General features: G+C 41.8%; 2 long non-coding RNA genes across 8 annotated transcripts in view; one reads left to right on the top strand and one right to left on the bottom strand.

The window, feature by feature from the left end:
* The window catches only part of LOC105483418 (uncharacterized), a 135,509-nt gene that overhangs the window by 24,466 nt on the left and 83,471 nt on the right, over positions 1-27,572 (top strand). The gene's annotated exons all lie outside the window — the stretch shown is intronic.
* LOC105483413 (uncharacterized) lies at positions 15,523-22,575 on the bottom strand. The gene is made up of 2 exons (XR_988235.2): positions 19,797-22,575; positions 15,523-15,614 (listed from the first exon to the last, which is right to left on the bottom strand). It is a non-coding gene; the product is annotated as an uncharacterized lncRNA (long non-coding RNA).

Here is a 27,572-nt window from a genome sequence, read left to right as displayed (position 1 = left end):
AGCCTTCCCTGTCCTCAAGGAAGTGACAACCAAATTTTTCCTTGACACATTTGGATTCTGTTTTAAATAAGGCACTGAAGGTTTCTAGTAGGCCAAACAAAGAAAACAGGATTAGGGGGTGGTGGATAGTTGATCGGTAGTCTCTGTGTGTGTGTGTGTGTGTGTGTGTGTGTGTGTGTGTGTGTGTGTGTCTGTGTGTGTGTGTGTGTTGGGGGAGGTGGCAGGGAAGCACAAAGAAAGGAAACTAAAGTCTGTGGCTCTGGGAAGAAGGGATTCGAGGTGTCTCGGCTCTGCTTAGAAGGTGCCTGGTAAAGTGGCCCTGAGAAGAAGCACTGGGTCGAGAATTTATCAATACACTTATACAAATTTAGAAAATAAACATGACCTCTGCAAGAGCTCCACCCAATTGACAATCCAATTTTCACACCAGGGTCCTCTTAACTACTCTTAACAGTGACTAGCATGAACAGCAACTGGGCCCAAGCCACAGCCCTTTTTCTACCTTCAGCTGAGGACATGGAGGAAAGTACGTGTGTAGGTAGAGAGGTAGGGAGACAGGTAAAGAGGTAGAGAGATAAGTAGGTAGAGAGGTAGGGAGATAGGTGGGAGAAAAAAATACATAGATGAGTGTGAATTTATTAGGGGTATTGGCTCATGCAATTATAGAGGCTGAGACATTCCATGACAGGTCATCTGCAAGCTGGAGACTCTGGGATGGTAGTAGATTGGCTCAGCCCAAGTCCAAAGGCCTTAGAACTAGGGAAGAGGATGGTGTAACTCTCAGCTAAGGCCAGAGGCTTGAGAACCCAGTGGGCTGCTGGTATAAGTCCTGGAGTCCAAAGGCTGGGGAGTCTGAAGTTGTTACCCAGGGACAGGAGAGGAGGACTATATCCCCGGCCAGCAGACAGATTGACACATTTGCCTTTTCTCTGCTTTTGTTCTCTCCAGGCACCCAGTAGATTGGATGGTGCCTGCCCACACTGCAAGCTATCTGGGATTGTATGCATTAGTTCCCCACTAACCTGCTGTTTCAACCTGCAGATTTATATCACAGTGACTGGCACAGTGCCTAGAGCTTCATTCAATTTATTGAATGGATTAATACAGTTGTGCGTGTACGCATGCATAAAAAGCAAAAAGTTATTCATCTATGAATACCATGATGAAACTGAGAAGCTTAGAATACTGTAGCGTGAAGAGTTACTATCTCTTATCTGAGAAGTACACTAAATATTAATACAACACTGAGAACCAACATAGGGAACTGCCTCTCAATCCCCAGCAGTGAGTAGGTGTTCCACGTAACTGAGCCAAGCCAGCTCTCTTGGTCAGACAATGCACAGGGAGAGCCTGTCCTAGGTGGCCTCTGCAAGAGCGACAAACTCACTTCTCACTGTTGGGACATTACTGGTACTGCTTCAATCCCCTATTTGAGTTATTAAACTTAGGCAACCTTAGAGAGTATCTAGCCTGGCCTCCCATTTAAGGAATGAGTATATGGGGAGTGAGGTGATGTTACCAGTCTCCTAGCTAGAACCAAAATCCCTTTATCTTGCCCTTTCAGAATCCTTTCTCTATGACTTCTCCTTTCCTCTAAATCAGGACCCACATGTTTCAGTGCTTTATGGGAACCTAGTAGGAAACATAAATGAGAGAAGCTGTCATATGTATGACAATAGGGAGTAGTGGTGAGTATGACAAACCAGAGCACACGCCCCATCTAAAGGACAGACCTACATTTCAGCTCTAAGTGTTGTATAAGGGAGGATGTGTCCAGCATGGATAAACCTGTTCCTTTTAGAAAAGCCTAAAATCTGAATATTTATGTGAAAAAATTCAACTTTTACATTTTGGCAGCAAAGTTTTAAAAGATTTGAAAATACCGTATGGGCAGAACAGGACATGTATTCAAGACCTGCCCGTGGGCTTTCACTGGTGACTTCTGTTCTATACCTTCCACTGAACTTGACCACAGAGCAAGGATATACAGGTATAAGTGGTGTGTCAAGCCATTAGATAGTAGTGACCGTCTCTATACCAATGTCTGAAGGTAACCTTCTTTTAAAACATGTATCTTTGTGTGAATTTAAAGTTCTCACTCTTGTGCTCCTGTCAGTCTCTTTGCATTTTGTTGAGTTGTATTTAGGATATGTAGGCTACTCTTAAATTTAAGGTATTTAGGGTATTCCTCAGAAAAAAATGCAGTTAAATTTATGTCCCTTAGTGAGCTGCAGAGTTAGTGGTCAGAAACACAATCTCTGGAAACGTTCTGCCTGGGTATGTGAACTTAGGCAAGTTACTCAATCACTCCATACCTTTGTTTATGTGTCAAATGAAGATAATAACAGTAGTACCGACTTCAGAGTGTTGTCACAAGGAGAAGCTAAGCTGTACATAAATCGCATTAGAATAGTGCCAGGTAGTGCCTATGAAGCACACAGTGATGTTTGCTGTTATTTGTATTAGTTTGTTAGTATTGCTAGTGAATTGTGCTTTCCCTTGAATCTATCCAAGGATTGTGTCCTTCATGTGGATAATAGCTGAACAGATGTATGCACTGCTTTTTACAACATGTACGCAGATAGGGGCTGATAGTAGTTAAACATAATCCCCTGGTCTTTTCATTTGGATATCCTCTTGTGGGGATCAGGAAACTACCAGGCTGTGGAGACCTTGGCAAAATAGAAGGAAGAGAATTGGGGTGGGGTGGGTTTGAGACCCTGCTGAGGTGGTTTCTGAAGTTCTGAGATAGGGCTCAGGATGATTTAAAACTGGTATCTCTTTTAAGCTAGACTACTTCTGACCTTATCACCAATATGCCATTAAGACCAGCAACCTCTGTTGCTCTGATTGGCTATTGGGCTATTCAGTCTTTTTAGAATTTCTACTAAGTTTTAATATTCTTGGTGTCATTTTCTAATACTTCAGCTTTTTATTAACTTAAACTACATTATTGAATTTAGTAATTATCTGTGTCATTATCTTGCAATACACATACATCATCTTAAAGCATATGTTTTCTAGCTGATGGAACAGGCTGGAACATCTCGTGCAGGTGGAAGAACAAACCCTTTCTACATAGACAGGGAAGTGTCCAGAAACAAATCATGTAGTTTCTTGTTTGTTTCTCAGCAATGCAAATTGCAGGCATATGATAGTTGTCATGCAACATAATGGTGGGAGGACAAGTTCAGGATCTGATTTCATAAACATTTCAAAGAGTTGTACTCTGTGTCTCCTGACCTGCATCATTCCTTTAACTTGAGGCCACCTTGCTATGTGCAGAAACCCTCTCAGGAAATGAGATGAGTACATCTCTGCAGGTGGCAGGCAGGTGTAATAGGAAAGGAATGTGGAGACTTAACATTGAGTTTCTGTGATGTGGAAATCACTGCAGTTTCTCTTTGAGCTGTCGGACAGGCAGTGGTGGTTTGCATTGAGAGAGCTCCTCCTCTTTAAGAAGGGTTCTCTTTCATTAGTCTTTTGTCTTGGTCTTACATTCCTTTTTAGGGAAAGAACTCTATAGAGGGTGGTGTCAGAAATTTGCTGGGGCCTGTTCTCCAGACCCGCCCACCTCCCAGACAGACATTTATGAGACAGAAAGAAGATGATCTAGAGAGTCTAGTTGATGTACAAATGATGGAAGGGATGTGATCATTTCCTAAGGTAGAGGAAATCTTGATAGGAGGACTGTAACAGATAGCCACAGCTGATCTCCACTGCCTGTTCTTAGAAACCCGTTTAGTGGTGGACTGTGTAAGATAAGGCTGTCCATGCTGACCCTTTTGGGTTTACTTCCAACATCATCTATGTCTTATCACTCTAGTTTCTTGGTCAGGCCTTTCTCTTGCCATGAAATGCTTAGGAGGACCTAAACTCCATTTATCTACATTTCTGCTTATTAGCATCATGACTTCATTGCCCTCTTATGCTTGTAGTTAAATGGGTTTTTTGAACTCTCTTCTAAAAGTCCAATCATCCTTCTGAATTTCATCTCTGATTAGTAGAACATAAAGTTTATTTCTCTATTTTGATTTTTTTTTCTTGAACCGTGATATCCCCCTTTTGATTGGAAGAGAAGTGACTTGATTATATTCTTCCCCCTTCCAGAAATTGTATCAAAATGAGAGACATCACGGGCTGTCTCTTGAGCTGTTCCTTGCATAATGTCTTCTTGAGAGGCCAATTACAGTGAACAAGACATTTTAGGTGACATCTAACTGGAAACTTAAAAACTACATTGTCACTTTGATTTCTGTTCTGTCACTTATTATTGTATTTTTCCCTATTTTGGCTATAATCTTCCATGTGGTTTTTAATTCAGCCTAGGTTCTGAAACTTAAAAATATGTTTGTGTGGTCAACATGTTACACCAGAATGGTCTCTTTTTATTCACAGTAAATGTGGGACTTGGTTTACAAGTGTTTGTACCAGTTCTTGTTCCTAAAACTGAAAGCCCTTTGCATTTTTGTGGATATTACTAAAGAAGTTATTCATACACTGGTATTGTCATGATTAATACACACTCCATTTTGTGGCTTATAGCATCTCTGGCTGTAGATGAAAAATTCTTGGTAGCTATGCATTCTATTTGAAGTTGTGATAAAAACTGACTTTTATGTTTACTGCTGATAAAGGGATTTTTAAAGATGTCTATTTACTGATGCAGCATTGGAAATCCTTTATAAGCTGAAAGGAAAATAACACCCCCTTGGCATCTGGGATTCTGTGTCTGGAAAGTCTCTACCTAAGGCCTTCAAGCAGCAAAGGTGGCAACATTGCTGTCCGGTAGAACTTTCTGCAATCCTGGAAATATTCTATTCACAGCTAGTAGCCACATGTGGCTATTAAAATTTGGCTAGTGTGCCTGAAAAACTTAAGTTTTCATTTCATTTTATTTCATTAATTTGAATTTAAATACTCACATGTATCTAATAGCTATCTTATTGGACTAGGTATAATCATGAACAGCAGAAAGTTGATTATTGAGGCTTCCATTAAGTTTGTAAACTTTTCCCTTGTTCTCTCTTGTGTTTAAGTTTGCTCTGAAAACTTAATAATAGTTATAAAATTTTTGAGTCCTTATTATGTACTATCTGTGATATACGTTTTAACAGGCATTATTTCATGTAATCTTCATTTCAGACTACAAAGGAGCTACTACGTCATTATTGTTAAAAATGGAGACAAAGAGAAAGGAAGTAACTTGCCTAAAACGTTACACAGGGAGTTGGAGTTATAGCCTGAGGTCAAGAGACCTCATATAGGTGCTTTTAGCTCTCTTCCAGTGCCTCAGTCTATCTGGGCTGGCATCACAAAATACAACCAGCTAGGTCATTTATAAACAATAGAAATTTATTCTCACAGTTGTGGAGCCTGGGAGGTCCAAGATCAAGGTGCCACCAGATTTAGTGTGTGGTGAACATTTGCACTTTCCTTTCAAGATGGCGCCATGTTGTGTCCTCACCCACTGGAAGGGACAAACAGATTCTTAAGCTTCTTTTGTAATGGTGCCAATCCCATTCCATGAGGGTTAGGATGTCATTTTGGGGGGAGTGGGATATGAAATTCAACCCACAATAGGAACCTGTTTTATTCTGTTAGGATTGGAATTTCCTGCATTTTGAGAATGCATAAATCTCGGGTAATTTTACCTTGAGATCTTCCCAAAACACAGGTGCTCAATTCCATAAAAGTTTATTTCTCATCAACACAAAATCTGCTGTGAGCCAGCTGACTCCCCAGGGCAATTACTACCCATTCATTGACTAATCAATGATCTAGGTCACCTCAAACTTGTGATTTTGCCACTTCAATGCAGTGCTTTAAGAAAAGCAAGAGAGAGCTTGGGGGAAGGGGGATCATTATTCCCCCCCAGCTCTTAAGTGCTTCAGATAGGAAGGGACAGATGTCACAGCCCGCTGGTTAGAACTAGTCACATGGCCTTACCTAACTGCAAGAGGTTAAGACCGTGTGGGAGGCACACACAAGTAGGAAATGAATCAGACATGGTGTAGCTGTCACGATTCAATATTTGACGATGATGATGACATTTTGAGAGATGTTTCCTTGAGAACAGAAGTTTTATTTCTCCTTATTCCTCACCCCTTCCTCCCCCTCCACAAACAGGTAGTAATCAGTACGTGTTTAATACCCTCTAAATGTCTGCTGAATAATGGAACACAAGGGGGAAAAAATAGCCACATTCAATAAATGATAGCTTCAATGATGAGGATGATGGGATTCCAATGAAGGAGCAATAAATTGCAGCTAAATACACCAAGAAGTCTTCATGGAGATACTGAATGTATCTGAACTGGCTATGCAGGTCAAATAGGATTTCAAGGGGGATGTGGGGAATCAAACAAGAGACTAATATGAGCAATGTTCCCAAAGCATCAAATATCATGTGTGAAGGGATGTGATTGCATGTGGCCAGGCCAGGAGAAAGGGATAGAGGCAGACATGAGTATTCTCATGAGGGGAGCATCTCAAGTATCAATCTGCCTTTAATAAAAGTGTTGACTTCAACTAGACGGATAGTGCAGCCCATTTCTCACCAGGTTCCTGTCCCTATCCAGTTCTCCATCTTTGCTCCTTCTACTTTCAATGTGCCAGATCCCTAAGAAAGGAAGGAGCTCACATTTTTGATAGACTCTGATATTTAGTGAACAAAGAAAGCCTTTCCCAGTCCCCTGACCTACTCTATAATTTTTATATACTTTGTGATAAAAATATGGAAAATTGGCTTTGAAACAAAAATATCATCTTTGTATTTTCTTCCTGACACTTTCATCTAATCTCCCTGTTACTCTCCAATAGCTGTCAGGGTTGGGTTAGCTCGATGTGGGCCTCCATCTCTCTCATCTATTTAAGAAAGAGAGGTTGGCGAGGAGACCTTTGATTTGTCTTTTCATCTGTTGTTTTTCACGTTTTCAGAGAGTGAACACATGTCATTGGCCTTTATGCCCCTTTTCTGAGTAAAATATCCTTTCTATTTCTATGGAAACCCTCTGGAAGCACTACCATTATTTTTGGTAGAAGCCACTGATTCTTTATGCTGTAGGAATTGTTTCTCCCTGCTGTAAAAGTGAGACATTTTCATGGATGGGGCCAGATTCTCTTAAAGTGTGTTCTATATTTCTTCTAAATGTATGTTTTTCATGATATCCCAAGAAGGGGGCAAAGATACAAAATTTATTGTGGAACTTAAGGTGAAGGATGGTTTTCAAGACATCCCAGCTCAGAGGGTGAAGCTTCAAGTTGAGTTTGAGGGAACTTGGGGAAAGAATAGCATTCCTAGGTGGAATGTGGTAGCTAACAAGATCACACGTTTCTGAGAGTGATTAGGAACTAAAAATGAAGGCTCTTGTGGAGTGGAATGGTACATTAATCAAGGAAATTGGAATCCTCATGCTTTCTTTATGTATGCTGGAATAAATTAAGGTAAAAACTAATTCATCATGGCCATTCCATGATGCAGGCACCTTGCCTGGAAAATGAAAATTGAGGGAACGGAATTGCATCGGGGGGAAGGCATGTTACACTTGACCCAACTGAATTAATGAGTGCTTGGAAGGGGTCTGGCAGGCAAGTGAGTTGTCAGCTTGTTGGTATCACTCTAGTAGTCTGGGAATTTAAGATAATGGGAAAAGAGAGGGAGGACTGGGGCATAACAGGCTAAAAGAAAGCAGACTGTATCAGATGCCCATGGGAGAAGAGAGCTTAGAAGTCGTTAAAAAAATGACCTGACTAGCAACAAAGATTGATGTGAAGAGAAGAAAGAAAAGGGAAGGGCCTTTTGAAAGTGCTTTTGGCTTGATCAGGAGGTAATTTATTTACTGTTTAACATGGCAAGAAATGCAAAATGAGATTCCTGGGTTGGAAAGGGGGTTTCATATTGGGCAATCAGTCAGGGGCTTAAAATAGAGTTTCCTGAACCTGTGGGCCAAACAGGTATGGCAGTTTAGCAGTCTGTGCCTCAGGATTAGCCTGCAGCAGTGTTGGAGGATGGCAGACATCTGGTGACTGTCATGGCACATGGATTTAGAGATGTAATATAGAAGTTGTGAAATCAAGTCAAAATATAATGCCAAAAGTGCAAGGAGGAAGGTTTCTGGGCCAGAGCAAGTTTCCATCAAAGTAATAGTTTCCATTATTGAGATGAAACCATGAGTATATTGTTATAACTCATGTAAATCCTTATAACAATTTATAAGTTAGATCACAGTGTTGTACCCACTTTACAGATGGATGGACTGAGGTTCAGAGATGTTAAGTGATATGAGGAGAGCACCCAGCTAAGATGAGGTGGCTTAAGATTTACAATACCTAATGCCAGCTAGGTATTAGGTATCTCAAATCTTAAGCCCCATCAGGCAGAGTTCAAACTCTGAACTGCTGCCTTTCCTAAGAGACACCTAAAAGACAGAATACGTGCATGAAGATCAAGGTAGGCATGTATCCTGACTTAGGCAGCAGTTAAAGGGCAAAAATATATGTTGGAAATCATGATGGTTCCTATGCACTTTTCTTGACACCATTACCTCAGATCTCTGGACTGATCTTTTTTTGTTTTGTTTACTGTTCTTTTCCCTTGCTTTATTTGTACCCACCATTTAGACTGTGATTTTGATCTGCCTTCTCATTCCGTGCTGTTCTTTGTTTATATCTAACCAGTCAACATAGGATGGTGGTTAAAGGTGTGGTTTCTGCTGCTGGGTTGCCTGGGTTCAAATCTTAGCTTTGCTACTTGGCTAGCTAAGCCAGTGGCCTTTTGTGATCTAGTTTCTTCATCTGTTTTAGTTACCCATGGCTATATAACAAACCACCCCACAACTTAGAGGCTTAAAAAAATCACAATCACTTGACCAGGTGCAGTGGCTCACACCTATAATCCCAGCACTTTGGGAGGCCAAGGCAGGCAGATCACAAGGTTGGGAGATCCAGACCATTCTAACACAGTGAAACCCTATCTCTACTAAAAATACAAAAAAAAAAAAAAAAAAAAAAAAATTAGCCAGGCGTGGTGGCGGGCACCTGTGACTCCAGCTACTCGGAAGGCTGAGGCAGGAAAATCGCTTGAACCCATGAGGCAGAGGTTGCAGTAAGTCAAGACCGTGCCACTGCACTCCTGCCTGGGCAACAGAGCAAAACTCCATCTCAAAAAATAATACAACCCCTTAGTTGTTCACAATTCTGCAAGTTGGCCAGGGCTTGGGATGGGTGGCTTGGCATGGGAGGCTCATCTCTGCCCCATGTGCTGTTGGCAGGGGAGGTGGGGTGGAGGTGGAAAAGAGGAGTAGGGAGAGCTTGATTAGAGCTGGAGGTTGCAAGATGGCTTTGCTCACATGCCTGGGGCTTCTGCTGGGGTAGATGGAACTGCCAGGGCCTCGGTGACCCTCTCTGTCTCTCCATGTGTTCTTTAATCATTGAATAATCTAGCCCAAGCTTCTTCACATGAAGACTGGATCCCAGGAGGCCAAATGCAGACCCTGCCACGTCTCTTAAGGTATAGGCCCAAAAATATTAATAGATGTCATATAACATCCCTTCTGTTCCATTTTATTGATCAAAGAGAGTCATGAGGCCAGCCTAGGCTTAAGGGCTGGAGAAATGGACTACACCTCTTGGTGGGAAAGATGGCATGTGTGTTAAAGATGGATGGAATTCTGGGAGGCCATTTTTGCAGATAATCTATAGGGAGGATAAATGATCTTTCCTAACTGGGTTATTGATACAGGTAGTTAACATTACCAACTTACTTAATTCTCACCACAACTTTAAGAGTTATCAAGAGAAAAGTATAATGATTTATAGACTGTGGGGTTCTATTTTAAGATGAAACATGCACCAGAGCAGATTTGAAGCAGGACGTGAATTTACTGGCAGTAACCCTCATTATAAGCACGTGGATGTGCTAAAGTGAGAAATTAAAACATCTATCAGTTAGGTGACGTTTTGTTTCCTTCAAAGGCAAAGATGTGCTAAGTTTTTCCAAACAGCTCATTCTCTCATAATTACCTAAATTATAATTCAATTTCCATGAGGGTTTAACAAAATTGTTATTACAGAAATGAATTTGTTATTTGCAATAAAGTCTACTTGCTTGACAAACCGGAAACTTATAAAGGTTTTTCTTGTAAGTGGTTATTATAGGCAATATGCAATAGTTCCTGTCCAGTGCTTTCGATACCACCCATGTCACAGCATGTTACACATCATAAATACATGGACCCTTTTAGTGCCAGTGCCCCCATGACCTTGGTTACTGAAATTTATCATGACTCCTGAAAACGATCCCATGAGTGATGGCATATACAAGGTCATCCATGATGGGATCACATAGGAGCCTTAGTAAATCCAGTAAGCTAAAAATCTTCAATCTCATGTCATGTTATAGATATGAACAACTCATTTTCCTTTTTCATGTGAAATCCTGCAAAGCTCTTTTTTGAAACTTTCCATGTCCCACTCCTCACACATAGAGTGAAGCACTCAGTCTTCTAGGCCACTTCTGTAGGAGGACCATCATATGCCCATCTGTCTTAACTGACTTCAAGCATACTCAGTTGACACCCCTAATGCTTTACCCATAAAGAGGCAGTGAATGAAATTTAGCCAGGTGGGAAGGTAAAACATAGAGGAAGAATGAGTGAATAATTTCAGGGGTTTTGCCCACACAGAAACATCAGATACCTTGCTTAAGAGGCAGTTACGACTTCCTCAACCTTCTGCAGGAATAAATAGAAGGATAATTTAAGGGTCATGAGAAACATTGACTATCACTATGCTTTCTGGATGACTTAGAGGAAATTTAGATTGTGCCCAATTTTCATCTTTAAACACTACTGTCTTGGTAAGATTAGGCTTTCCCTCTATGATTCCATTGTTACTGTACTTAACATACTCTATTGTGTTTGCTTGCCTCCTCTCTTTATTTATTTATTTATTAATTTTTTGAGATGGAGTCTCGCTCTGTTGCCCAGGCTGGAGTGCAGTGGCTGGATCTCAGCTCACTGCAAGCTCTGCCTCCCGGGTTTACGCCATTCTCCTGCTTCAGCCTCTGGAGTAGCTGGGACTACAGGTGCCTGCCACCACGCCCGGCTAGTTTTTTGTATTTTTTTTTTAGCAGAGACGGGGTTTCACCATGTTAGCCAGGATGGTCTCGATCTCCTGACCTCGTGATCTGCCTGTCTCGGCCTCCCAAAGTGCTGGGATTACAGGCTTGAGCCACTGCGCCCAGTCCTCTATTTATTTTTTTGTTTTTATTTTTCTTTGTGGCAGGATCTCTCTCTGTTGCCCAACCTGGAGTGCAGCAGCACAATCATATCTCACTGTATCCTCAAACTCCTGGGATCAAGTGATCCTCCCACTTCAGCCTCCTGAATTACTAGGACTATAGGCATGTGTCACCATGCCCTAAAATTTTATTGTTTTTATTTTTTGTAGAGACAAAGTCTTGCTGTGTTACCCAGGCTGATCTCAAACTTCTGGCCTCAAGCCATCCTCCTGCCTCAGCCTCCCAAAGCACTGTAATTACAGGTGTAAGCCATCATACGTGGCTACCCCCTCTATTGGATATAAGTTAGGTTACAATAACAGAAACCCCAAAATATAGTGGCGATGGAAGTTTTGTTTCTCCCTCACAGAACAGTCCAAGGATGAATAGTCCAGAGTAGTTGTGCCATCCTAAATGTGTGGCTTCCATCTCTGGGCACAAGAAAATAGCTAGAGTTACTGTCATCTCCCAGCCACTGGGAAGGGAGGAAAGGATAAGTGGGGGAATGCAAGCAGCTTCCTTCATAAGATCATAATCTAGAAGTTGCATGTATCATCTCTGCTCACATCCCATTGGCCAGATTTGGTCATGTGTTTATACTTGATTAAAAGGGAGGTTGGAAACACTAGACCTCAGCAAGGCAGCCATGTTCTTCACTAACACTTGAGTTGGCAGTGGAGATTCTATTAAAGAGAAAAATGGGAAACAGTTATTGCAGGGTGATTAGCAATTTATAGTCCTCATTACACTGTGAGTTCCCTGAGGGTCAATACTTTTAATCATTTGGCACAAAGCAGGTCCTCATTAAATGCCTATTTAATTCAATTAAATGTAATTGTATAGACTTTTCCTGAATGTGTATTTATGTTCATGTGTCTATCTTATAAACTCCATGAGAACAAGGAATACTTGTTTGAATCAACTCACCAAGATGTCATATAGCAGTTTTACACAAGGTAGGCATTCATTCATAGACAATAAGTATTTATGAAGCACCTACTGTGTGCCATATACTTTGCTAGGCTCTGGGGATTTAGCAGAGAATGGCAGTTACATAATCCTTCCCCTCCATGATCTTCATCTAGTGAGGGTGGCTGACATCTCCCAAAAATACTTCTAAATAACTAAGTAAATAATTTTAAGAGTACAGAGTCTCACAAAAGAAAAGTCTAGGAGGCTATGGCGTTATATGATATGGAACTCAACTCAGTCTAGAGAGTTAGGAAACCCTCCCTGAGGAAGTACGTGTTGAGGTTCAGTCAGTCAAGAGGTAATTATTGAGCATCTCGTATACCCGGGATACTTTTCTAGGTGTTCAGGATAGAAAAGGAAAAAGGAAAGAGTAGAAAATGCCTAGAATAAGAGAGTAGGGAAGGACATCTCAGACAGAGGAAATGCCATGTGCATGGAGACAGCTGGGAATATTCCAGGAATTAAAGGAAGTCAACATAGCTAGAGCCAACAGAGGGAAGGAGGAGTGGAAGAATGGAACAAGGCTGGAGAGAGGGGCAAGATTCAGATCACATAGGGCTTTGTAGTCTGCGTTAAGGATTTGGGTCTTAATTCTACCACCACTGGGAGGGGTTAGAGAATATAAACCAACGAATGGCATTCATTCACTTATTTTCATTCAACAGATATTTTGGGGACCCTTATGTCAAAGATTGGTCAGATAGTGGGTACAGAGCAGCAAATACGACGTAAGTTTCTGAGATTAACTGCTTTCTGGTATCAGTTTTCCTCTTCTTCTGCAATAATAAAACCCCTGCTTTTTGTCTGGGCCTGTGCAGAAATATAGGCTACATTTCCCAGCCTCCCTTGCAGAAGGCACGACCATGTGACTAGGTTAGACCAATAAGATGTAAGCAGAAGAATATTTAAAGAACAGAGGGTCTTGCCTCTTTTTACCCAGTCTTCCTTCCACCTGATTGGAAAACAGATGCCATGACTGGGCCTGAAGATAAAAGACTTGTAGGAAAGAGAATAAAAGAGAGAGAGAGAGAGGGGCACCTGAGCCCCTTAGAGATCTTGGAGCCACCTTAGCAGCCCTGGACTGCTTACCTCTGGATGCAAGAGAGAAATAAGTTTTGATCTTGAGTCACTGTTAGTTTAGATTTTTCATGACCAGCAGAGGAAGCTCATCTTAACTGGTGTAACAGGTCAGGTTCCAGTTCTCAAATAATTTATGTTCTATTTGGGGGAAACTGGTAATAAACAATGGAAGGGAAAGTTCACTTGGAGATCAGCATTATGAAGAATATAATGCTAGATGGCTCCTTCAGATTAATGGTCAAGGAGATGTCTTTGAAGAAGTGACAATTCAGCTGCTGCATGTGTAAAAGATCACTGGCAGAGGTGTAGTAAATGTGTTATAAAAGGGTGCATTCTCCCCCTATGTAGACAGGGAGAAGGGATAGAAGGTAACAGTCTGATTTATGTTGATTTTCTTTTCTTTTTCTTTTTCTTTTTCTTTTTCCTTTTTTTTTTTTTTTTTTTTTTTTTTTTTTTTTTTTGAGATGGAGTATTGTTGCTCTGTCACCCAGGCTAGAGTGCTGGAGTGCTGGAGTGAAGTGGCGTGATCTTGGCTCACTACAACCTCTACCTCCTGAGTTCAAGAGATTCTCCTGCCTCAGCTTCCTGAGCAGCTGGGACTACAAGTGCCCCCCACCACACCCAGATAATTTTTTGTATTTTTGGTAGAGACAGGGTTTCTTCATGTTGGCCAGGCTGGTCTCGAACTCCCAACTTTGAGTTATCCACCTGCCTCAGCCTCCCAAAGTGCTGGAATTACAAGTGTGAGCCACCGTGCCTGGACTTATGTTGGTTTTCTAAGATCAGTCCCCACATACTCTCATTCAACTGCCCAAAACCTGTACCATACAAATACCAGAGGAGAAATATCAAATAGAAGTCTAAGGGGACATCAACTTAGTCAGCTTGCACCGCCACACTCACAACAGTTACCAAAGTGTTCTTCTACCTCCAGCCAAAGGGGCAGGCTGCCCCGAATCTGAACCAGTGACCAGAGATGAACAAACTGTGTTTCGTTTGATGACAGACTTTGTGGTTGATCCCACCAACCTCCATCTGCAAATCATAGATTTTAGACTAGCACAGTGGCATCACCCCATGTTAAAGCTGATTAACCCTTTGGAAAGTATCTAGTAGACACTTAGAAAGGAAAAACAATGATTTGCGTGGGTCCTCCTCCTGCAGAGAAGCTGAACTTCACCCGCCAGTGAGGACACTGTTTCCTTAGCACTCTGAAATTAGGACAATTGTTACTGGATTAGAGGTCGTGTTCAGAACAGTTGTTATATATGTTTCTCTCTCCTGACTTTGCTCTCTCCTTTCCCCAGCATCACTTTGATTCAGTAGGGCTGACAGGCTGACAAAGACGCTGTTTTGAATGATTGGGGAAAAGATGTGGCATCAGCAATCTTGTCCTGTGGACAGAGCATAACCAGATACTTTACTGATCTCTTCTTCAAGCAAGCAGGAATTCCAAGAAAGGCTTCTATAATCAGGGTGTGGAGGGGGCATTTGGATACCTTTTATGGCTATGGTACCATAACTTGTCTGGTTGGCATGAAAAAACCACCACACTTCTCCCTTATCAAGTTTGCTGCTTTCTTTGTTTTGAGACAAGGCCTCACTCTGTCACCCAGGCTGGAGAATAGTGGTACAATCTTGGCTCACTGCAACCTCTGCCTCTCAGGTTCAAGGGATCCTCCCACCTCAGTGTCACAAGTAGCTGGGCCTGCAGGCATGTACCACCACACCAGGCTATTTTTTTGTGTGTTTTTTGTTGAGGCAGGGTTTTACCATGCTGCCCAGGCTGGTCTCAGGCAATTCCTGGACTCAGGCAATATGCCTGCCTCAGCCTCCCAAAGTGCTGGGATTACAGGCATGAGCCACCGTGACCCACCAGGTTTGCTTCTTTCTATCAAAGTTAACATCATTACCTAATATTTACCAGGGAGGTATGAAGAGGTTCTGAGATGATGATGGTAAGAACCCTGGAACTTGATGGGAGAGTGATTCATGTCCTGGGTAAGGCATTTCATGATCTGCAGGTGAGCGCACTGGCTAGGAGTCTGAAGACTCTTGTTTTATTAATAGTTCTAGGCTCTTCCTTTGATTGACTCACCTGGTGACCTACAGCTGTGGTGCTGATGACCCAGCCCGCTTTCAGTACTCAGGAACTCTGTGAGGGTAAAATATCATAATGTTCAAACTCACTGAGCTATTAGGAAGGCCAGAGCTATCAGTAATTCTGAACATGGAAGCTGATTAATCATCGCATCGACTCATTCACTAGGCTTCTGAATATCTGGAAGAAAACATAAAATAGTGGTTAAGAGTATTGTGGAGTCAGAGAAGCATGGGTTCAAGGACCTGTTCTGCCACTTTTAGCTGTAAGACCTTAAGAAGGTAAGTCTCTTCACTTCTCTGAGGCTCAGTTTCTTCATAAGCCAAGCAAGAATGAGGAAAATATTACCTTCCTCTGAGGGAAATGTGACAGTGACGTAAGTCATGCATGCAGAGCACTTAGCACAACACCGGGCACCTGGTAAACACTCAGTAAAAAATGCCTTTAAAATGTATTATCAATAATGATTCACAACTGAGTGAACATTTTAAACACACTATCTATTGATATTGTCTCTTGGCTTGGTTCATTATTGGACTGGCTAGCAGTGTCATAGCCATTGATGAAACCTTGAGACCACATAGTTTAAGATTTCTCATCTCTGTTTTTAAGTATGATTTTCTAAAAATCCAATTCTAAAGGGCCAAGCTTAGAAACTTGCCCAATCCCGTGGCTTGGCAGCCTCAGAGAAGAGGCAATCAGACAGATAGTTCTGTATCAACAACAAAACTAGAAGAGAATGCAGCTTAGGAAAGAAGCAAAAAAAAACCCAGCACTATCTAGAAGGTACGAAGTATGAAAGAAGTGCTCGAAGGATCCTCAAAAGAAGGAAATTTAGAAAATGGAAATTTCTTCATAGCTTGTACAAACTTATGTGGTAGACAACATTGCATTCTCCCTCCACACAGAGAGAGAGAGGTGTGTGTGTGTCATTTTCCTTTTCTTTTTCTTTTTTTTTTGAGACAGAGTCTGGCTCTGTCACCCAGGCTGGAGTGCAGTGGTGCGAGCTTGGTTCACTGCAACCTTCACCTCCCGGGTTCAAGTGATTCTTCTGCCTTAGCCTCCCAAGTAGCTGGGACTACAGGCACCCATCACCACGCCCGGCTAATTTTTGTATTTTTAATAGAGACGGGGTGTCACCATATGGGCCAGGCTGGTCTCGAACTCCTGACCTCATGATCCGCCCGCCTCAGCCTCCCAAAGTGCTGGGATTACAGGCATGAGTCACCATACCTGGCCTTTTCTTTTCAATAAAACCCCATTTTCTCCCCCCAGATATCTTCCTATCTCCCTTCAGGGAAGAGGACCCTCCCTCCAGCCAAAGGGTCAATTTGATGTGTTTCAGTCAATTGAGTAATTCCTCTTGCCAATAAATTATTTTAAGGGTGGGCATAAGGCCTAGCTCTGGCTGATGAAAATAGTGTGACTGGCTAGGGGACTTCTCACAATTTTTCCAGAAGAAAATTCTGTTTCACTCTTAAACTCAGGAATAGATCATCTCTTTCTTGCCAGATCTTGTTTCATCCCCGTAGGAAGCCTGGAGCTGTTTGGCAGCCATTTTGTGACCATGAGGAGAGTTATCCTGAAGTAAAACTCCTACATTGAAGATGGTGGAGTCTAAAAACTAGAGACAATAATTTTCTAACGCAGGCAACACTTTGAGACAGTGACTAATTCTCTTGAAATATACTTTGTGTGAATTTGGGTCTTGACATTACCCACGTGTGTCCTTGTCCTGTTTTCCCAACATCGAAAGTATAGAACTTGGTTTGCGATATTATTTTTAGCTATTGCCTACTTGAGGGTCAATCACGGAAATGATCCATTCTCTTCAGGGGGCAAATTATCCAAGGGGCAAAGGGGTATCTTCTGGTAAATCAGTGGTGGAATAGAAAGAGCAAAGTATTCTTGGCCCAATACATGAATCCTTCTCTTTGAATGGCCACTTGGTAACCATGGGGCTTTAGACAAATTACTTTTCTCTCAGTCTCAGTGTCATCATCTTTAAAATGATGTTAATAACACTGACTTTTTTTTAATATCCCTTGCTGTAAAGGATCAAGTAGGATCGTGTGTATAGAGTGTACAATGACACTTCTACAATAGTACAGGAATGCAAAACATCAATGATACCAATAGCAATTATGATATCTCATCACAGGTCTACAGCTGGGGGGGAAGCATACCGTTGACGTTTTGAAGTGCTTTCACTGTTTTCGTTTTATCTCTGTGATTCACCAGAAAAGAAATGCAAACTGACTTTTGTTCCGGAGTAACTTAAGAAGGACAACCCAGAGGGAATAATGTGTGCCTCTTTCTCTTAGAAGCATTAAGCAGTAAAAAAGAGAACTTACTCATCCCCTTTCACAACAGGTGAGGGCATTCCCCCACCTCGGGTTCCCATTTCACAGTCAGATAAGAAGTTTACTTTTCTCCGTGGTGAGAAACAGAATCCAGTGTGGAAGCTCAAGAATGATACTGATCATTTGTGGACACAAGCAAGCCGCTCTCCTGATTCAGATATCACAAGGTGAATGTCTTTTGGAGTTTCAGTGCCCCATCTCAAGGGGAGTAGAGAAAACCTTATAACTTCTGCCTAAAAGACAAATCTCAGTATGTCTGTGGAGTGGGCTGTTTTTTTTTTTTTCCTTAAATTTTTGCCATTTTTCTCTACAGGTATAGTCCTGTGGCAGGCCATGGAACTGGCAGGTTTCTATGTTTATTTCATTAGAATTGGACTTTTAGAGAACCATACTTAGAAACAGAGGTGAGGCTGTGCACAGTGGCTCATATCTGTAATTACAGCACTTTGGGAGGCTGAGGTGGGAGGATTGCTTGAGGCCGGGAATTTGAGACCAACCTGGGCAACAAAGTGAGACTCCATTTCCATAAAAATTTAAAAAATTAGGTAAGCATGGTAGCACATGCCTGTAGTCCTAGCTACTTGGGAGGCTGAGTTAGGAGAATTGCTTGAACCCAGGAGTTTGAAGCTGCAGTGAGCCATATCATGCCGCTGAACTCCAGCCTGGGTGACAGAGCAAGACACTAGTCCTAAAAAATAAAAATAAAAACAGAGATGTAAAAACTTAGAGAGTGTGTGGTCTCAAGGTCTCATCAATGGCTATGATACCACTAGCCAGACCAATAACGAATTCAGCCTGAAAAAAATATATATCGAAAAGAGGCTATCAAACCAACCATTTAGTGTTGTGGAAATTGTGGGTGTCAGTGAAATCACCTCTCTCTAGGAGTTGTATAGCAAATACATGGATGCAATTTTGATTGCTCCAAGGATTGGGGAGTATCTGTAGCTCTTGTGCTTCTATGTACAGATGAAATCATCTGACTGCTTTATTATGATTTCCAGGTTAGAGCCCAAACATGCAAATATTAAATGCATATTATAATACATGACTTTCTTTTTTCTTTCCTTTATATTAGTTAATACCTGTTTGTTTATTTAAATTACATGTCAGTAGGTTATATTATCTGTGAATTTTATTTCAGAATGGTAAAGAAGATGTGGCAAAAATAAATGGCCGATAACCACAAGAGAAAACTTCCTTGTGGTTCAGCAGAATTCTTTGATTTTTATAACCAGTTGATTCAGGGTTGTGGGGATATAACCTCACCCCTGGCAGAAAGCATTTTGTCTATGCCAACTTCTCCAAGCTCAAAAAGCGTTTGAAGAAAAGAAAATTCATTCACTAGCAAATAATTTAGCAATGAGTCAGTGGAGAGCTAGTACATTAGGAGAACAATTTAGAGGATGATTTTGTATGTTTCCGGATAATTAATCTGTTTCATGATTTATAGTACTGATTACAAATGTTTATTTGCCACATGTGACTCTCTCTTTCCTCCTAGATTATTTTTGTATAGGTAGTTTATTTCTTAAGCTGTGTTTCTTTGTTACCAATTTTCAAAAGAACTGAAATGTGCATGAGTAATTAATGGGGAATGTTGAGCTAGTTTTAATGGGTAAATTGTGCTATGGTAAAAATTGCAACCCAGATCTCTTTTGTATGCTCACAAGATGCTGGCCCATTCTGTGCACAGGTTGATAGCTGATTTTTTTGTAGCACCTCTGGTTATCTTGAGGTAACCAGAATTTTTTATCGTTGTTTTCATGAGCACAGAAAGTTAGCATGCCATTCCTGAGCTGACATCATAAAGACGGCCTGGCCGTTTGCGTATGATGCAATAAGCCACAAAAGTCTGTGAGTGCAGATGTGTGTGAGAAAGTTTATTCATCATGCCTCTTAAAGCCCACAACTTGAGTTAAAATGTAAACATATTATTCCAAAAGCATAATTCATTATGACATTCTCACGTAGTCTTACTCTAAAACAAAGTACTTACAGAATTAGCCTGGAAACTGGAACATAACGAATGAGCCATATCATGAGCCATATCACAGGTCAATTGAGGTTGAAGGGACACTCCAGGGTCTAGCCCCTCATGTAGAGGTAAGCTGAAAAAATGGGAGCAAAATATTTGGTTAAGAGAGGCTAGCAAGTGATGGGGTGAAGTATGTGTCTAAGATGAAGCCTGTCAATAGAAAACACACAAAGGAACAGACTGGAGAAAGGTAACTTGTGTCCTTGTTTAAGTTCCCGTTCCTGTAGAAATAAGACCTGATGATTTTGGCACTCTTTCCTGTTAAGGAAGGAGATAGCCTCAGAATCCTCCTAAACACAGAGCTCTAAGATCCACTACCAACTCAATCTGTGTTTATTTTTCTTCTTCAACTTTTAAATTCCGGGGTACATGTGCAGGATGTGCAGGTTTGTTGCATAGGTAAATGGGTGCCATGGTGGTTTGCTACACAGATGAACCCATGACCTAGGTATTAACCCCAGCATCCATTAGCTATTCTTCTTGATGCTCTCCATCCCCCCACACCACACTGACAGGCCCCAGTGTGTGTTGTTCCCTCTATGTGTCCATGTGTTCTCATCATTCAGCTCCCACTTACAGGAAAGAATATTCAGTGTTTGGTTTTCTGTTCCTGCTCTAGTTTGCTAAGGATAACTGCTTCCAGTTTCATCCATGTCTCTGCAAAGGACGTGATCTCATTCCTTTTTATGGCTACATAGTATTCCATAGTGTATATGTACCACATTTTCTTTATCCAGTCTATCTCGTTGTTGGCACATGAAATGAAGCTTATCTTTCTGTACACACTGGGGTGTCTTTTTAAAGTGATGTCAGCATATGAATGATCCCAGGAGTATAATGGAGCCAAAGCTCAATCTGGAGATGTGCATGAAAACATTTCTTTAATTGATATGGAGAATTGCCTAATAATTATGGAGTTCTTAGACTAGAAGATATCTCAAGTAGTCGGCTTATCCATAGGATGAGTACCCTTAAATAGGTGTTCTCTTGAGCCAGGACAAGTAGAAGGGTTATGGGATGCAACTTATTTTAATAGGGCTATGGTGTTTTTTTTAGGGAGAGAGAGACAGATAGACAGATGGACACAAACAGGGCGGGAGGGAGAGAGAGAAAGGGAGGTGGAAGAAAGTGGAGACATGATAACAGAGACACACAGAGGGAGGCACATGCACATGCATGCACACACAGAGAATAATCTTTAAGCGTACACCCACACACATTGATGGTCCAGTTAATCTCAGGGGAAACAAAAGTCAAAACAAAAATTCAAAATAACTTTTAAAGGGAAATAATTTATCAGTTGTGCATGCAGACAAGATATAATGATGCCTTTGATTTTGCAGACACAATTGCCTATCTATCATTAGGCACACTTTTCAGATTTGCTTTTTAATATTTGGATTTCATGAAAATGTACAGCAAATATCCAGCTTACTGGTAGTATTCTCTTGTGAACACCTTATAGTTTTGGTCTTAATTGGAAACTTTCACTCTAACCCAGATAAGAAAAAGTAGATATGGCAATTAGAAAAATCTCAGTGATGTTCACTAGGAAACATGACTATATAATGAGAAATATCTCCTTTGCCTTATTCTATTGGGAAACAAAATGTCTCACAACAACTAAATATATTGTATCTTTCCAATGTCTCCCCTTGGATTTTCTAACTTGATTCCTAAAGTAAATGGCTGGTGCCTTATTCTTCTTGGCTTTGCTGAGTGTGAGATGCTCCGGAGGAAGTGAATTTTGATGTTGTGAGTAATTCAATCTCTCAGGGCAGAAGCAATGGAGGACCAAACAGAGCCTAGAGTCTTCTTAGGAGCAAATAGAAAATGCCACAAGTCTATCTACCCCCAGGCAGATTTATGGCTTGGTGTCTGGTGAATCTTTAGATTAACGCTCTCCAACCCCTATTGTCTAGACCTGGCAGAGGCAGAAGATTAATGTCAACAGGGAGGCAGCCCGCACTAGATGTTGGAAATACAGATCCTACCTTTGTCTGGGCTATAGATCAAAAAAACCCCTTACTGTTTAGACAGACTCTGGAAAGAGATTTGCAAATCAGAGAGAGGTATTCATGTTGAGAGTGAAAAAGCAAGGTGCCTGAAAGAAAAAGAAGGTGTATAATAACTTACGTGGAAAAGACCACAGCCATCTCATGTCTTAACCTAGGCAACTTCTGGCTCCTGTTATTTGGAAGTCAGGGCAAGGATGAGGGTAGAAATATTGACTGTGGTTACAAACTTCATTCTGTGATGACAGACATGGGGTCACCTCAAAGATCCCACATGTAGAAGTTGGGTATTTTTTTTTACCACCATTCAGTTCCCACTCAAATGTGTGGGTTTAAAAATTTGCTTTCATAGAAAAAAGTTTAAAGGGTATATTTGTAGAGATCATTTACCTTCTCTCCTCCCCTGAGGAAAGCATTTAGATGATTTACTTCTACGGGAGGTAGGAGGATTAAGATTAATCATAAAATGCATTCCGTCTGAAATATGAGCAGAGGGCTGGCTGGCACCCAGAACAGGAGTGGTCAGTGGTCCTGACTTCTAACTGGAAGGGTCACCAATGGATATGGGGTGAGTTTCTAGGACTATAATTCACTCCTGGCTTTGACTCATTCTTTGGTTCCACTATTTATTAATTCTTCATTGTTGATTAGTTCACTCAACAGCCAAATGCTACTCTTTCTTTAGTTCCGAGCCTGGCCTTAGGTTTGAAAGTCTTTTTTTTTGAGACAGAGTCTTGCTCTGTCACCCAGTCTAGAGTGCAGTGGTGCACTCTAGTGCAGAGCAACTCACCGTAAGCTCTGCCTCCCGCGTTTACGCCATTCTCCTGCCTCAGCCTCCCCAGTAGCTGGGACTACAGGAGCCCGCCACCACCTCTGGCTAATTTTTTTTTGTATTTTTAGTAGAGATGGGGTTTTGCCGTGTTAGCCAGGATGGTCTCGATCTCCTGACCTCGTGATCCGCCCGCCTTGGCCTCCCAAAATGCTGGGATTACAGGTGTGAGCCACCGTGCCTGGCCAGGTTTGAAAGTCTTGACTGTCACAGTGGGTCTCACCTGATGTCCTTCCAGCCTCCTTACATTCCATTCCCCACACAGAGCCAGTGTGCATGCTTTAAAAATATAAATCAAATCAGATGGTACCTTTACCAAGAACCTTCAACGGTTCCCCATCTCACTTTAAAGAACATCTGAACTCCCTCCCCTGCCTTCCAAAGCTGACGGGAGTAGGGCCTCACCTCGCCTTGCATCTTATCCTTGTCCTCAATGCTTGCTGTATGATCTTTTCCTTTTCCTCAAATTTTACAAATTTGTTGCCACCTAGGGACTTTGCACTGATGTTCCCTTTGGTCCCATATTTTGGCATGACTGGCTTCTTCTTGTCATTCAACTCTCAGCCTAAACATTATCTCCACAGGAGTCCTTCCTGACACCTGTATGACTTTCTTTTTTATTCTTGAGAGGCAGTGTCTCACTCTGTTGCCCAGACTGGAGTGCAGCAGCACAATCATGACTCACTGAAGCCTCGACCTCCTGGGCTCAAGTGATCCTCCCACCTCAACCTCCCAAGTAGCTGGGACTACAGGTGCGCTCCACCATACCGATTAATTTTAATTCTTTTGTAGTGACAGGGTCTTCCTATGTTGCACAGGCTGGCCTCGAACTCCTGGGCTCAAGCGGTCCTTCTACCTTGGCCTCCCAAAGTGCTAGGATTACAGGCATGAGCCATTGCATCCAGCTCCTGACTTTCTATATTAATACCCCATTTTATTTACTTTGTATCATGTATTGATGTCAAGTATCCTTTTGTTTATTTACTTGTCTTTGTCTCACTTTAAAATGTAAGCACCAGGAGAGCAGTAGCCTTGTCTAAATTGTTCACTGCTGTCCCCTCAGCATCTCAAAGGGTCTGGTACACAGGAGGATTTATTCAGTATGTATGGAATTAATGAATCCTGGGAACACTTCAAGATCTCTAAAGGATCTGTTTAAAAATGCAGATTCCTGCATCCCATCCTTGGAGACCCTGAGGTGAATGGCAGGCATCATTGCTTTTAGCAGTTTCACAAATGATTCTGATACATATGAGTCTAGTTTTCTCTAAGCTTTTTGACCACCCCAGCAACAGAAACATTTTGAGAAAGGAATACAAAAATATATGTATTTACTTATTTACAAATTATGTTTGCACTATGTTACAAACAATATTTTAAAAGATAAGATAAAAATATTTAAGTCATTTTTATTAACATAAAAACTTTTATATTCTTAAGTAGATTAATAATCTGTATGCTTAGCTTTGAAATGTTCTTGCTAAGACACGGGGGCGGGGGGGGGGGGGAGCAAGATGGCCGAATAGGAACAGCTCCAGTCTCCAACTCCCAGCGCGAGCGACACAGAAGACCGGTGATTACTGCATTTTCAACTGAGGTACTGGGTTCATCTCACTGGGGAGTGCCGGACGATCGGTGCTGGTCAGCTGCTGCAGCCCGACCAGCGAGAGCTGAAGCAGGGCGAGGCATAGCCTCACCTGGGAAGCGCAAGGGGGAAGGGAATCCCTTTTCCTAGCCAGGGGAACTGAGACACACAACACCTGGAAAATCGGGTAACTCCCACCCCAATACTGCGCTTTAAGCAAACAGGCACACCAGGAGATCATATCCCACACCTGGCTGGGAGGGTCCCACGCCCACAGAGCCTCCCTCATTGCTAGCACAGCAGTCTGTGATCTACCGGCAAGGCAGCAGCGAGGCTGGGGGAGGGGCGCCCGCCATTGCTGAGGCTTAAGTAGGTAAACAAAGCTGCTGGGAAGCTCGAACTGGGTGGAGCTCACAGCAGCTCAAGGAAACCTGCCTGTCTCTGTAGACTCCACCTCTGGGGACAGGGCAATAACAAACACAGCCGAAACCTCTGCAGACGCAAACGACTCTGTCTGACAGCTTTGAAGAGAGCAGTGGATCTCCCAACACGGAGGTTGAGATCTGAGAAGGGACAGACTCCCTGCTCAAGTGGGTCCCTGACCCCTGAGTAGCCTAACTGGGAGACATCCCCCACTAGGGGCAGTCTGACACCCCACACCTCACAGGGTGGAGTACACCCCTGAGAGGAAGCTTCCAAAGCAAGAATCAGACAGGTACACTCGCTGTTCAGAAATATTCTATCTTCTGCAGCCTCTGCTGCTGATACCCAGGCAAACAGGGTCTGGAGTGGACCTCAAGCAATCTCCAACAGACCTACAGCTGAGGGTCCTGACTGTTAGAAGGAAAACTATCAAACAGGAAGGACACCTACACCAAAACCCCATCAGTACATCACCATCATCAAAGACCAGAGGCAGATAAAACCACAAAGATGGGGAAAAAGCAGGGCAGAAAAGCTGGAAATTCAAAAAATAAGAGCGCATCTCCCCCGGCAAAGGAGCGCAGCTCATTGCCAGCAACGGATCAAAGCTGGACGGAGAATGACTTTGACGAGATGAGAGAAGAAGGCTTCAGCCCATCAAATTTCTCAGAGCTAAAGGAGGAATTACGTACCCAGCGTAAAGAAACTAAAAATCTTGAAAAAAAAGTGGAAGAATTGATGGCTAGAGTAATTAATGCAGAGAAGGTCATAAACGAAATGAAAGAGATGAAAACCATGACACGAGAAATACGTGACAAATGCACAAGCTTCAGTAACCGACTCGATCAACTGGAAGAAAGAGTATCAGCGATTGAGGATCAAATGAATGAAATGAAGCGAGAAGAGAAACCAAAAGAAAAAAGAAGAAAAAGAAATGAACAAAGCCTGCAAGAAGTATGGGATTATGTAAAAAGACCAAATCTACGTCTGATTGGGGTGCCTGAAAGTGAGGGGGAAAATGGAACCAAGTTGGAAAACACTCTTCAGGATATCATCCAGGAGAACTTCCCCAACCTAGTAGGGCAGGCCAACATTCAAATCCAGGAAATACAGAGAACGCCACAAAGATACTCCTCGAGAAGAGCAACTCCAAGACACATAATTGCCAGATTCACCAAAGTTGAAATGAAGGAAAAAATCTTAAGGGCAGCCAGAGAGAAAGGTCGGGTTACCCACACAGGGAAGCCCATCAGACTAACAGCAAATCTCTCGGCAGAAACTCTCCAAGCCAGAAGAGAGTGGGGGCCAATATTCAACATTCTTAAAGAAAAGAATTTTCAACCCAGAATTTCATATCCAGCCAAACTAAGTTTCATAAGTGAAGGAGAAATAAAATCCTTTACAGATAAGCAAATGCTTAGAGATTTTGTCACCACTAGGCCTGCCTTACAAGAGACCCTGAAGGAAGCACTAAACATGGAAAGGAACAACCGGTACTAGCCATTGCAAAAACATGCCGAAATGTAAAGACCATCGAGGCTAGGAAGAAACTGCATCAACTAACGAGCAAAATAACAAGTTAATATCATAATGGCAGGATCAAGTTCTCACATAACAATCTTAACCTTAAATGTAAATGGACTAAATGCTCCAATTAAAAGACACAGACTGGCAAACTGGATAAAGAGTCAAGACCCATCAGTCTGCTGTATTCAGGAGACCCATCTCACACGCAGAGACATACATAGGCTCAAAATAAAGGGATGGAGGAAGATTTACCAAGCAAATGGAGAACAAAAAAAAGCGGGGGTTGCAATACTAGTCTCTGATAAAACAGACTTTAAACCATCAAAGATCAAAAGAGACAAAGAAGGCCATTACATAATGGTAAAGGGATCAATTCAACAGGAAGAGCTAACTATCCTAAATATATATGCACCCAATACAGGAGCACCCAGATTCATTAAGCAAGTCCTTAGAGACTTACAAAGAGACTTAGACTCCCATACAATAATAATGGGAGACTTCAACACTCCACTGTCAACATTAGACAGATCAACGAGACAGAAAGTTAACAAGGATATCCAGGAATTGAACTCATCTCTGCAGCAAGCAGACCTAATAGACATCTACAGAACTCTCCACCCCAAATCAACAGAATATACATTCTTCTCAGCACCACATCGTACTTACTCCAAAATCGACCACATAATTGGAAGTAAAGCACTCCTCAGCAAATGTATAAGAACAGAAATTATAACAAACTGTCTCTCAGACCACAGTGCAATCAAACTAGAACTCAGGACTAAGAAACTCAATCAAAACCACTCAACTACATGGAAACTGAACAACCTGCTCCTGAGTGACTACTGGGTACATAACGAAATGAAGGCAGAAATAAAGATGTTCTTTGAAACCAATGAGAACAAAGATACAACATACCAGAATCTCTGGGACACATTTAAAGCAGTGTGTAGAGGGAAATTTATAGCACTAAATGCCCACAAGAGAAAGCAGGAAAGATGTAAAATTGACACTCTAACATCGCAATTAAAAGAACTAGAGGAGCAAGAGCAAACACATTCGAAAGCTAGCAGAAGGCTAGAAATAACTAAGATCAGAGCAGAACTGAAGGAGATAGAGACACAAAAAACTCTCCAAAAAATCAATGAATCCAGGAGTTGGTTTCTTGAAAAGATCAACAAAATTGACAGACCACTAGCAAGACTAATAAAGAAGAAAAGAGAGAAGAATCAAATCGACGCAATTAAAAATGATAAAGGGGATATCACCACCGACCCCACAGAAATACAAACTACCATCAGAGAATACTATAAACACCTCTACGCAAATAAACTGGAAAATCTAGAAGAAATGGATAATTT

This window comes from Macaca nemestrina, chromosome 2 (genome assembly GCF_043159975.1).
Source record: "Macaca nemestrina isolate mMacNem1 chromosome 2, mMacNem.hap1, whole genome shotgun sequence".
Lineage (NCBI taxonomy): Eukaryota > Metazoa > Chordata > Mammalia > Primates > Cercopithecidae > Macaca > Macaca nemestrina.
This window is presented reverse-complemented; position numbering and strand designations above follow the sequence as displayed.